The sequence below is a fragment of the Schistocerca serialis genome, chromosome 7 (assembly GCF_023864345.2).
Source record: "Schistocerca serialis cubense isolate TAMUIC-IGC-003099 chromosome 7, iqSchSeri2.2, whole genome shotgun sequence".
Classification (NCBI taxonomy): domain Eukaryota; kingdom Metazoa; phylum Arthropoda; class Insecta; order Orthoptera; family Acrididae; genus Schistocerca; species Schistocerca serialis.
In genome coordinates this window covers 503821988-503834894 of record NC_064644.1, presented here as the reverse complement: position 1 = coordinate 503834894, position 12907 = coordinate 503821988, and positions in this window count along the sequence as shown.

The following is a 12907-nucleotide window of genomic DNA, read 5'->3' as shown; positions in this document are numbered from 1 at the left end:
GGTTCAATAACTTCACCGAGATACTTAAAGTGCTTGACTCTAGTTATTTCACCATACTTTGTTTTTAGTTTCGAAATATCTAATTTTGAGCAGATGAATTCTGTCTTCTCAAAGGAGATTTGCAGGCCAACCTTCTCAGCACATTCTTTAAGTGTCTCAATTTGTTTTACTGCTGTTTCTTCACTGTCAGTTATAATTGCCAAGTCATCTGCAAACGCTAAATAAGGGATGTTCAATTTTCCTTTACCTCTTCCTAGTTCAATTGGCTTCCAAAAGCTTTGTTTCCTTAGTGTTACTTCCCACTCTTTCATAACTTTGTCCAAAACTATATTGAATAATAGTGGTGAGATCCCATCTCCTTGTCTTACTCCTGTTTTAATTGAGAATGGTTCCGAAATTTCCCCTCTGAATTTAATTTTTGATTTATATTTATTTCTAACAGTTTTTACAATAGCGAGCGGATATAGTGCCATAAAAATCGACGATAACACTTTTCATTCTTTAGTTTCTTAAGGATCCTGCGAGGCATGAAATGATGCATTAAAGGACAGTGTATTTACGATTGTCTTTTAAGGTATAGATATTTTCTGAAGAAAATTGTTCTCCTTTAATAATAAAAATTTCCTACAGTCGTATCTCTACCCAAAAATGTGACGTTTTCTTCGGTGCACTTCCAGCCAAATCAGTGAGTGTAGAACCTAAAAGGCGTATATGGGACGTAATAGCTACGTCTTTCAACGTACCAAATAAGCTGTCACACCTTTAGCTGACAGGAAAACTACAGTGGCCTGACAATAATACGTCAAAAGCAACCAAAGTACTTCCCAACAGATGAAACCAATTCCACAATTGTTGCTGCATCTGAGCCACGAATAGCAAGAATCTCCGACGCACTCGATTTTGAAGCAAAAGTAATTTCATTTACAAAAAGATTCTTGTATTAGAAACTCAAGAAAATTGTAAAAATGGGCAAACCATTAGACTCCATAAAATAAATTTTACCTCTAAAGGAAAAGCGTCTGTTATAATAAGAACAGACAACAGGAATATTTACTTCTCATGTAAGACATATGTATTTATATCCTCTTGCTGTCAGAGTAGTAAGCTACAATTATTCGAAAGTATTTATTCATGAATAAGTCTGAATCTGTGAGATTCGGCCGATTTTACATTTCTTTCACGACGATTCATGTCTGTTGCTAATGTAGTAAAGACGGAACAAAAAACTGTAACAATTACTTCGTTAATTATGTAAAACAATAATTAACGACGGATATGACTGCTTTCTCACCGCTCAAAGCGTTAGTGTCACTCCAGCTGCCAAACAGTAACAACTTTCATCCCAGATAGTGGCGCGACTCTATGTATTAGACTGCGGTACAGTGCTAGTGCACGCACAAGTATGTCGGAGCACACCGTTCAGCTCATATCATTGAACGTGAGTTTCGGCAACAGACGATCCCTACGTGTTCTCCTTATGACCCAAATACTTCAATTATACGGGGTGTTCAAAAAGTCTCTCCGCAGTGCCGTACGATTGTTAGCCGCGCGTGCCGTACGCCGCAGTGAATATACCGAAACGAAACTCAGTGAAACACAAGTTATTAATTTATTGAAGATTCTTTTTTACTTACAAATTTTCACATTAAACGTTGAAAGGGTCCTCCATGTTGTTGAATACTCAATTCAATTCGTCTAATGATGTTTCCAAACACAAGCTGTAACATTTCTTCTGTAACAGAAGCAGTGAAAGTGGATATTGCAGTTTTCAATTCATCGATGGATTTTGGACGGTTTTTACAGACAGTTGCTTTCGCTGCACTCCGGAAGAAAAAGTCAGATGGTGTTAGGTCAGGCGATCGTAGAGGCCAAAGTCCCTGTGAAATTATGCGATCACCAAAAACATCAGCAAGCAGTGACATTGAAACGCGAGCTGTATGTGCGGTTGAAAATAACCGTTCAGTATTTCACTTAACACAAGTTCTCCTATGAATGGGTACAGAATATCACTGCAGTATCGTTGTGCGTTTATTGTATCGTTGGAAAATATGGGACCCACAATCCGACGTCTAGAAATTGCAATCCAAACTCCTATTTTCACAGAATGAAGTGGTTCCTCATGAATACACAATTGATTTGCAGTACACCACATCGAGAATTTTGCGAGTTCATGTACTCGGATAAATGAAACCACGCCTCATCAGTGAAAAACATATCATTAAGAATATCCCTTGTAAGAGGTCCATGATTAAGGAATTTGTTGTTAGCGCACTCGAGCAGATGTAATTTCGATGGATTGCTCACGCGCTGCCTGCGATATGTAAGCTATAAGAGAATCTGAGACCAAAGAGCAGTGCTGACTGCAGTAGGAACTGTGTATGCAGTAGTAGTAGCAGTTAGTTGCTAGCGAGCAGTCTGGTGCATCGTGTTGTCTGGGCCGGTCGTGGTGGAGCGATGGCGGAGCCTGAGCGATATAAGGTAAAAGCAGCGTCGCGCATATGTAGTATTGTTATATCAAGTCCCATGTAAATGTTTTAAAAAATCTTTTAATAATAATCTTTCTCATAAAGAGTAACTTTTGATAATCATTCATTTCAATTTAAAGAATTTACTAATTTCTCCAATCCTTGGTCATCCCGATTAGTGAAAAGAAAAATCAGTTGTTTCCTTTTATAAATGACAAATCTATCGGCCAGCATTGCACAGGGCTGTGCCAGAAAAATTTCTTATAGCAGCAGATATATATGCGTTATCCGGCGACCTTATTGAGGTAAGAATTTTCAATTTATTCAGAATGATCTTTCAGGGCCATGACGCAGCATTGCTGACGTCCAGAATTTACCAGTTTAAATTCACAGTCAATTATTGAAAGGTTATAAGTGAGTCGGAATTTTATTGATAGATTAGTCGCATTTTATTATTGATAGGTTACGCAATTTTTTTTTTTTGGAAGGTTACACTAAATGTGAAAGATAATTATATATTTTAGTTATTGGGAGGTTACACCCTTCCATTTAGTTGAACGAAATTTTTGAACCATTGACAATAATGCAGTCTCTTGTCACGATCAGTATTTTTCAGGTCTTGCACGACTGTCACCTTGTATGGGAAAACTAATTTTTTCCTTACAGCAGTGTGGGCCGTTCCGACACTAACATCGATTTCCTGGGCGAGTTTTCTTACTGACTTGTTCGGACTCGTGGACATTTTATCGGAAATATCGAGTAGTTTATCCTGAGACAAAACGCTAGGACGACCACTTCTCGGTGCACCTGTCACTGAACCCGTACTTCGAAATTTGTTAATCAAATCTCGCTTTGTATCGCGATGTGGGAATGTTGCCTCCAGGAAAACTGAATTAAATGTTTGACGAACTGAAACTGTGTATTTACAGCCAGCTTTGAACACTCGTTCGAATAAAAACATACGTTCTTCAGTGGTTAGCATTTTAACAGTGACAAAACGAAACAAACGGACAAAGGAACTAAACTTTAACGTTTACGTCAACACGTAACGACACACACCAACGACACTACTGACGCTGGCTGAGATAAACGAAACAGAGGAATGTTGGGAGAGTCCACTTGAAGGGAAGTAACCCAGGCAGGCGAACAATCATACGGCACGCGCGGCTAACAATCATAGGCACTGCGAAGAGACTTTTTGAGCGCCCCGTAGTTAAATTGGGCACGGGATCGTTGAGACTGGACCGTCGATCAGTGGAAACGTGTCACCTGGTCGGATGTGCGACGTTTCTTATTCCCCCAAACGTTTCTTGTTCCACTCAGTTGATGGCACGCCTGGACATGACGTCATCCAGGTGAGCTGCTGCTCGAAACACAAGTCACGCCATGGATGCAGACTGGTATTATGCTATGGGCAACATCCGCTCAGGTTTCCTTAGGACATGCGTTAGTAACCCAAGGCATTATGACGAGTGTTCACTACATCAATATTATTGGGTACCACCTGGGGTAGGAATGATGATGGAAATAGGATCACATTTGAGGAAGTGGAGAAAATGGTCAATAGATTGGAGTGCAACAAAGCGGCTGGGTTGGATGAAATTAAGTCGGAACTCATCAAACACAGTGGAATGTCAGGTCTTAAACGGCTACACAGGATAATTGAAATGGCGTGGGAGTCAGGACAGGTTCCATCAGACTGGACGAAACCAGTAATCCTACCAATCTTTAAACATGGAAACAGAAAAGATTGTAACAACTACAGAGGTATCTCTTTAATCAGCGTTGTGGGTAAAATCTTCTCAGGCATTGTTGAAAGGAAAGTGTGAGTATTAGTTGAGGACAAATTGGATGAAAATCAGTGTGGATTTAGGCCTCTTAGAGGTTGTCAGGACCAGATCTTTAGCTTACGGTAAATAATGGAGAAGTGTTACGAGTGGAACAGGGAATTGTATCAATGCTTTATAGGTCTAGAAAAGGCAGGCAAACTTTTGCAAGCAATTAAAGGTCTTTACATAGATAGTCAAGCAGCAGTTAGAGTTGACGGTAAATTGAGTTCATGGTTCAGAGTAGTTTCAGGTGTAAGACAAGGCTGCAACCTGTCATTGTTGTTCATATTATTTATGGATCATATGTTGAAAACAATAGACTGGCTGGATGAGATTAAGATATGTGAATACAAAATAAGCAGTCTCGCATATGCGGATGACTTAGTTGTGATGGCAGATTCGTTTGACAGTTTGCAAAGTAATATTTCAGAGCTAGATCAGAAATGTAAGGACTGTGGTATGAAGATCAGCATCTCCAAAACGAAAGTAATGTCAGTTGGAAAGAGATATAAACGGACTGAGTGCCAAATAGGAGGAACAAAGTTAGAACAGGTAGACTGTTTCAAGTACTTAGGATGCATATTCTCACAGGATGGCAAGAACGGGAAGCGAGGTGTAGCAAAGCTAATGCAGTGAGCGCTCAGCTACGATCTACTCTCTTCTGCAAGAAGGAAGTCAGTACCAAGACTAAGTTATCTGTACACCGTTCAATCTTTCGACCAACTTTGTTGTATGGGAGCGAAAGCTGGGTGGATTCAGGTTACCTTATCAATAAGGTTGAGGTTACGGATATGAAAATGGCTAGGATGATTGCAGGTACTAGTAGATGGGAACAATGGCAGGAGGGTGTCCACAATGAGGAAATAAAAGAAAAACTGGGCAGTCAGGGCGAACAGGCTTAGATGGTGGGATCATGTTACATGCATGCGAGAAGCAAGGTTATCCAAGAGACTCATGGGTTCAGCAGTAGAGGGTAGGAGGAGTCGGGGTAGACCAAGGAGAAGGTACCTGGATTCGGTTAAGAATGATTTTGAAGTAATAGGCTTAACATCAGAAGAGGCACCAATGTAAGCACTGAATAGGGGATCATGGAGGAATTTTATAAGGGGGACTATGCTCCAGACTGAACGCTGAAAGGCATAATCAGTCTTAAGTGATGAAGGTGGTGATGATGATGATGATGATGATGATGACCTGTATCACTTCATGCTTGATGTATTCCCCAAAGGCGATGGCATCTTCCAGCAGGATAACTATTCATGCCTCAAGGCCAGAAACATGACACAGTGTTTCGAGGACTGAACTCGCGTTAATGTCCAGGCCACCAAATTCGTACGATATGAGCCAGATGGAACACATGTGTGACGCTCGCTATCGGTCGCCAAATCAACGCCCACAAACCACCTGTGTGCAATTTACAGGAATTGCGTGGCCTTTGCGTAGACGTCCAGGGTCATATAACTCCGGAGACGTAAAAGGACTTTTTGAATGTGTGCTGTCTGGTATTACTGTAAGGTGGCAACGGCCTTGCACCTTACATGAGTCAATTTAACGTGACACTTTAGGTTTTGTTGGAGTAATACTCTAAATTACGGTGTGGGAAATCTGTGTGGAAACGCATCGGCACGCGAGAATTCCGCGATTTTGTAATTATAAGATTTTGCGGAAAGGCAGTATGCGAGACAGAGCTCGGCTACCTCCCCGCCTAGCTGCCGAAGGCCACAGCCTAACGGTATGAATGGTGAACTGGGGGACTTCTGTAATCCGTTCAGAGAGGCCACAGCGGTCGCCAACCTCTGGAGGACGTGCGGCTGTAGGTGTTCAAGTGTTTACCAAAACAGAGCAGTGGATAGCTGGGCGGGCTTTCCTGTGCGTGCTCTCGCCTATGTCCCACTAATTTTACGCCTTCGAGTACAGTGAGGCAGGCCAGGAGTTCCGAATAACAAACTTTCAATGCAAGAATCTGTGTTCTCTACGACGGGGAATCTTGCCGGGAAAATCTCGAGTGGTCTCTTGGGAGAAAACTTCCAGTAAACGTGTTATTGCCCACAGCTGTGGTTCTTCCCAGCCGGCGAGGGCGGAGTTTACTTGTGCAATTTTGTAGAAATAAAAGAATGGTGGAAAAAAGTTCTCTTCCCAGGCCGTACATTGGACGGCACTGGCAAACTGGGTATTTTGAGAGCTTCTAGTGATGTGATTCGCTCGGTAAAAGTTAAGGGGAGAAAACAAAGGTGAAGAGCTATCTTGCTGGACTCTCGGTAATGGTCTTCCGTTCTGGGCTCTCGTACTGAGAGGACGTTACCCAAGTCGTCTCCCGTCTTGGTTTATCGTTCTGAGTGGACGTTAGCCGCAGCAGCTCTTTGCTGCCGGGAAGATCTTTGCAAATAGAGAAGTTTATGGACAGCGGTCTGTTGTCCGAGTAGTGTAGGAGTGTACTTTCCGAGACGCCACACGCCAACCGCACAGCCGCGCCGTCGCCTTCGGAGACCGCCGCTGCAACAGGAACATTACGGTGAGATCGCTCCTGCTTCGGCCTGTGTTAGGAGTAACGTTAAATAGTTGGATCACGTGCAATTGCTGTTTCCACAGAGGTTTCACGGTACTTTGGGGTGTGGTGGTTCTTCACATTTTACGTCTTGTGTCGATGTCAGTCGGTCAGCCAAGTTATAAGAGATCGCGTTTTGGACCAATTTTAACACAGTTCACTGCCAATGCCAGTCAGTAGGATAATTTATAAATTGTTCATTGTGTTTTATTTAGCACTGATCTGAATATTATAATAAAATTATTGTGATTCAGTAGAGCCTTTACTTTCAGTAGTTCAGTAGTTCACCCTTTTGCGTTATTTTATTTTTGCGTATGTATTTGATGTCATTGAACACTCTAAGTGTTCATGATAATTCATGTTTGGAAGTCAAAACAGGTGTGATTGATCGTCAACGCTACCACCGCAGATTAATTATGGGTGACAGGGCCACATTTAAATCTAGCGTTACCCATTTTTGCGTACAGTTCCACTCCCAATTTCTCTGGAAGTTGTTTGTCAGGGGTGAACACACACAAAAATCGGACAAGCAACGGGTGGGGCGTTACATTACATTGCCATATTTCTTTGTCAAACTCGATATGTCAAATACGTAAGTCAAAGAAATTTTATGGTGTAACAGGGAACTTTGCCAAGTGTCTCCTTACGTCAAATAAATATGATCAAATCTGGGGCCTCGCCGTAGATTTGTTCATAAAAGTCATCCATCTTCTGTTCACTGCAATGTGTTAAGTGTAACCGCTTTGAGCGCTGGCGTCGCTACAGCTATTTGACGTCTCTGTAGTGTGCTTGTAAACGTGGCTTCAAAGTGGTATGTTTCTTCGTCTCTCTCTCTCCCCTCTTTTTTTTTAAAAAAAAAAAAAATTACTTTGACTAGGGCGGTGGTGGTGGGGGTGGGGAGTGAGCAAGGGTCACACTGCATGCTATTATTTGTGTGTTGATGGGCAGGTCAGGTGGAACGTGCTGCAGGCGACATTTGTTCACAATCATAGCAACAGCCACCACCTCTACATCTGGAATCATCCAGGAAGCTTTTCAGCAAGCTGGAATAGAGGATGTGGTCACACTGTAATATAAAAAAATTCGTTCTTAGCTTTCTATTCCACTTCGTCTATTTTTGAACTCTGGATGCCACAAGTTAAAAAGCGCTTCATCTGTTTCGTACTTTTTATTAATTTTGTAGTTGTTGGAACACTAATTCCATTGATCAAATGATACAAAAATAAAAATAGTTCTTATTGCCCATATAGTCTACCAAACATATATTTACCTTTACATATTCCCCTTTCAGTGCTTTCTAAATCGGTTCACACGTTACTAGAATTGTTTTGGTTAATGTGAAATGTGATATTTGAGTACTGCGTTGTAAACTAGATTAGCTCTCTCCTGAATCGAGAAAACCCTGCGCCATTGTTTTCCTGTCTTCTGCAGGTATAGCATTTCTCAAGAGAGTATTCTGTTTTGTAATATGAGAAGCCAGTTTACTCAGCAAATACTGAAACACACTCTCCTCCATTAGTAAGTAATTTATCTATAAAACTTGACGTCTTCAAGTTGCAGCCCTCGTAACAAATTTTGCTGAATGATTTATTATCGCGATGTAATAACTATGGCTTCATCCAGGTATGTTTCCTTTTTTTCCCGGCGCTTTTCTTCCAAATACACACACAGTGTTATCCGCCATCTGGAAATTTGACGAAAAATATGACGACAATGTAATACCCCTCTTTAGCGCCACGCCAAAGATCTTTGTCAAAGAAATTTGGCGAATATTTGATCATATTTCTTTGTCAAAGAAATACACTGCTGGCCATTAAAATTGCTACACCACGAAGATGACGTGCTACAGACGCGAAATTTAACCGACAGGAAGAAGATGCTGTGATATGCAAATGATTAGCTTTTCAAAGCATACGCACATCGTTGGCGCCGGTGGCGACAACTACAACGTGCTGACATGAGGAAAGTTTCCCACAGATTTCTCACACACAAACAGCAGTTGACCGGCCCTGCCTGGTGAAACAAGGTTGTGATGCCTCGTGTAAGGAGGAGAAATGCATACCATCACGTTTTCGACTTTGATAAAGGTTGGATTGTAGCCTATCGCGATTGCGGTTTATTGTATCGCGACACTGCTGCTCGCATTGGTCGAGATCCAATGCCTGTTAGCAGCGTATGGAGTCGGTGGGTTCAGGAGGGTAATACGGAACGCCGCGCTGGATCCCAACGGCCTCGTATCACTAGCAGTCGAGATGACGGCATGGCTGAAACGGATCGTGCAGCCACGTGTCGATCCCCTATTCAACAGATGGGGACGTTTGCAAGACAACAACCATCTGCACGAACAGTTGGACGACGTTTGCAGCAGCATGGACTATCAGTTCGCAGACCATGGCTGCGGTTACCCTCGACGCTGCATCACAGACAGGAACGCCTGCGATGGTGTACTCAACGACGAACCTGGTTGGACGAATGGCAAAGCGTCATTTTTTCGGATGAATCCAGGTTCTGTTCACAGCATCATGATGGTCGCATCCGTGTTTGGCGACATCGTGGTGAACGCACATTGGAAGCGTGTATTCGTCATCGCCATACTGGCGTATGACCCGGCGTGATGATATGGGGTGCCATTGGTTACACGTCTCGGTCACCTCTTGTTCGCATTAACGACACTTTAACAGTGGACGACACGTTTCAGATGTGTTACGACCCGTTTCTCTACCCTTCAATCGAACCCTGCGAAACCCTACATTTCAGCAGGATAATGCACGACCGCATGTTACAGGTCCTGTACGAGCCTTTCTGGATACAGAAAATGTTCGACTGCTGCCCTGGCCAGCACGTTCTCCAGATCTCTCACCAACTGAAAACGTCTGGTCAATGGTGGCCGAGCAACTGGCTCGTCACAATACGCCAGTCACTAGTCTTGATTAATTGTGGTATCGGTTTGAAGCTGCATGGACAGCTGTACATCTAGACGCCATCCAAGCTCTGTTTGACTCAATGCCCAGGCGTATCAAGTCAGTTATTGCGGGCAGAGCTGATTGTTCTGGGTACTGATTTCTCAAGATCTATGCACCCAAATTGCGTGAAAATGTAATCACATCTCAGTTCTAGTATAATATATTTGTCCGATGAATACCCGTTTATCAGCTGCATTTCTTTTTGGTGTAGCAATTTTAATGGCCAGTAGTGTATGATAGGTGTAATACCGCCCTAATCAAGATCGCTGATGTATTGCATTCCAAATGTAGACTCGTACTCAATTAAAAAGGTGGCCAGAATATTTTGCCTCATTGGTGCAAAATTGCATCGAAAGCAGAGCCGTGCACGACATTCTCCTTTCCGCGACGAGTAAGGACGAGTCCTCGGTAGGCATTCTCGGCCGATAATGGCAGGGTGGACGGAGGAGAGCTGCTCGTGCTGGGGACTCGGATCGTGCTGGAGAAAGCGTAATTACGTCCGTGATGGGCGCGCGCCATGTCGGCCTTCAGTCAGCGGCCGGCCCGCCCAAGGCTGCTGCCTGCTGCCCGCTGCGTGCGCGTGCCGAGCGTGAAAGCGCTCTCCGCCACCTGCGGCGACGCCACAATGGCGCTGCCCCGCGGCCGGTGCGGTCCCGCTCGTATTGTCCTCGGTGTTTGTTCTCCGCTAACCAGTTCGACCCTCTTCCTCAACGGTGTGCGGGAATTTGCCACGCCGGACATTTGCCACCATTTTACCTGCTCCGAAGGGTTGGGTCCCTTGTCTCCCCCTCCTCCTCCTCCTCCCCATCGCTTACTGAGGCCTTTCCGCTGGTTTACTTGACATAGAACCAGAATCTCTTCGGATTTTCCGCCACATGTCTAGAGAGAGTTTCGTTGTGGAAACTATTAAATGCATCTCGCATTGAAATCCGCACCAAATTTCGAGCCTCAGTAAAACTTCACCAATCTTGGAGATTTTGCGATCGTCTAAATTTTACTTGCCTTTTTCGGTGCTCCTGCAGCAGCTTTCTGTCGTGTTTTGTGTACCATGGGGGATCAGATCTGTCTCTTATTATTTGGCCGCCCAGTGTGGCCGAGCGGTTCTAGGCACTTCACTCTGGAACCGCGCGACCGCTACAGTCGCAGGTTCGAATCCTGCCTCGGGCATGGATGTGTGTGATGTCCTTAGGTTAGTTAGGTTTAAGTAGTTCTAAGTTCTATGGGACTGATGACCTCAGATGTTAAGTCCCATAGTGCTCAGAGCCATTTGAACCATTTGAACTTATTATTTGGTATGAATCTCTTCGAGTGCTGTTGATACTATTTCTTTGAACTTACACCACATATGGTCTTCACTCACATAGTTTGCAAGGACAGGAGACTGTCGCTTAGAAAGACGTCAACCGAATTTTCAGTTCCTTTTATAAATAGATACATTTCGCATTTAGTTTTGGTGAATTTCTTTGTTGTGGAATTGAGTCTCGCTACGACTGTGCGTTCACTAATCCCTGTATCCCTGTATCCGTCGTGATGCTCAGGATTATTTGTGGCTAAGAGGTCAAGTGTGTTTTCGTAATCACTTACAATTTGAATGGCCTCGTGAACTAATTGTTCAAAATAATTATTAAAAAAAGCATTTAGAACAATTATGGAAGTTGTTTTCTATCTGCAATAGGGTCTGAAAATGTATTTTTGTCAACATACGGAAGGTAGATTGAAGTCACTGCCAACAATAATTGTATGAGTAACGTACCTATTTGTGATGAGACTCAAGTTTTCTTTGGACTGTTTCATCTGAGACCAGGGGGCGGTAAAAGGACCCAGTTATTAATTTAGTCTGGTTGTCGAATATAACCTCTGCCCATACTAAGTCACAGGAACCATCTGCTTCTGTGTCGCTTGTGAGCTGAAACACACATTACATTATTTTTCTTAAGTTGTGTTTCTTGTTTCTGTTGTAGTGCAGATCATTACAATTACGGCTTTTCCCTCCAAAACCTAGATGCTTTCTCTGTGACCCTGTAAATACCAGAGCTAATCAATGTAGAACAACAAAGTACGTTACAAACATAGCATTCTGTATTACTTCATTTCCTTATTTCTAACATTTTAAAATTGTACGTCGACTTTAGATGACATGTCATTCATAGATGTTCTTATCTCTATTTAGTGAACGTATTTTCAGTCATGTTTTGAACATTGACCCGCTGCACTTTATTACCTAATATTTTGCCGCTAGGGATATCGGATTTTAGAGAATAAATTAATATAGAGTATGTCGTTCTTCTTTTCAAACATTCCCATTCCCATTTATTCTTTCCTTATTGTCTTTTGGGCGTGCAGTGGTAGTAATTAAAATAGGCACAACTGCAGTGATCAAAAAGAAATGATTAGCGTACATTCGCATGCTGTTTACATCGTTCCTTTCTTGTTGCTCCTATGCCGATGGACTGTTTCTATCGCAATCAGTAAGCGTGAAAGGAAGCTATCCTACAGACAGAGGGATCTATATATATACTTGGCAGAACTAATTACATACTGACATAATCGTCGGTATTGCTTTCGTTTCCCAAAAGTTATAAATATTGCGATTTCGGAAAAGAAGCTCTGTATTTCGCCAAGATGTCGAAGAAGAAGGTCCCTTATGTACTGGTTGTATCGACTAAGATGTGGCGACGGCGGTTTGAAAGCGGACAGAGAAGTACGAGGAAGGGACTTACCTGTGGGATCGCTACCTGGCGGAGGAGCAAGTGTGGCAAATGTCCGGGGTGGCAAATGTCCATCATTCTCCTCAACACCTCTGTCCGCCATGACAAAACAGTCCGCTTTCAATCACTATGTACGAGGTCACAGAGTAACATCTTTGTCTCTGACAAGGTGAAGAAAAAATGCCACACTTGAAGGTCAGGATGCAGTTCCTTATCCAGATACCAAAAAAGAAAGAAAGAAAGACGTGTATCCAGCGAAATGAGATCGGGTGCATTTTGAAAACACGTGTATGAAAACGAGGAGATGGCTACACAGTCTCATTATCTAGCGCATCGGAATATACAGATGAACGTCTATCATCCTACACCAGTGTACCAACTGTCGTAGCTGTCGTGA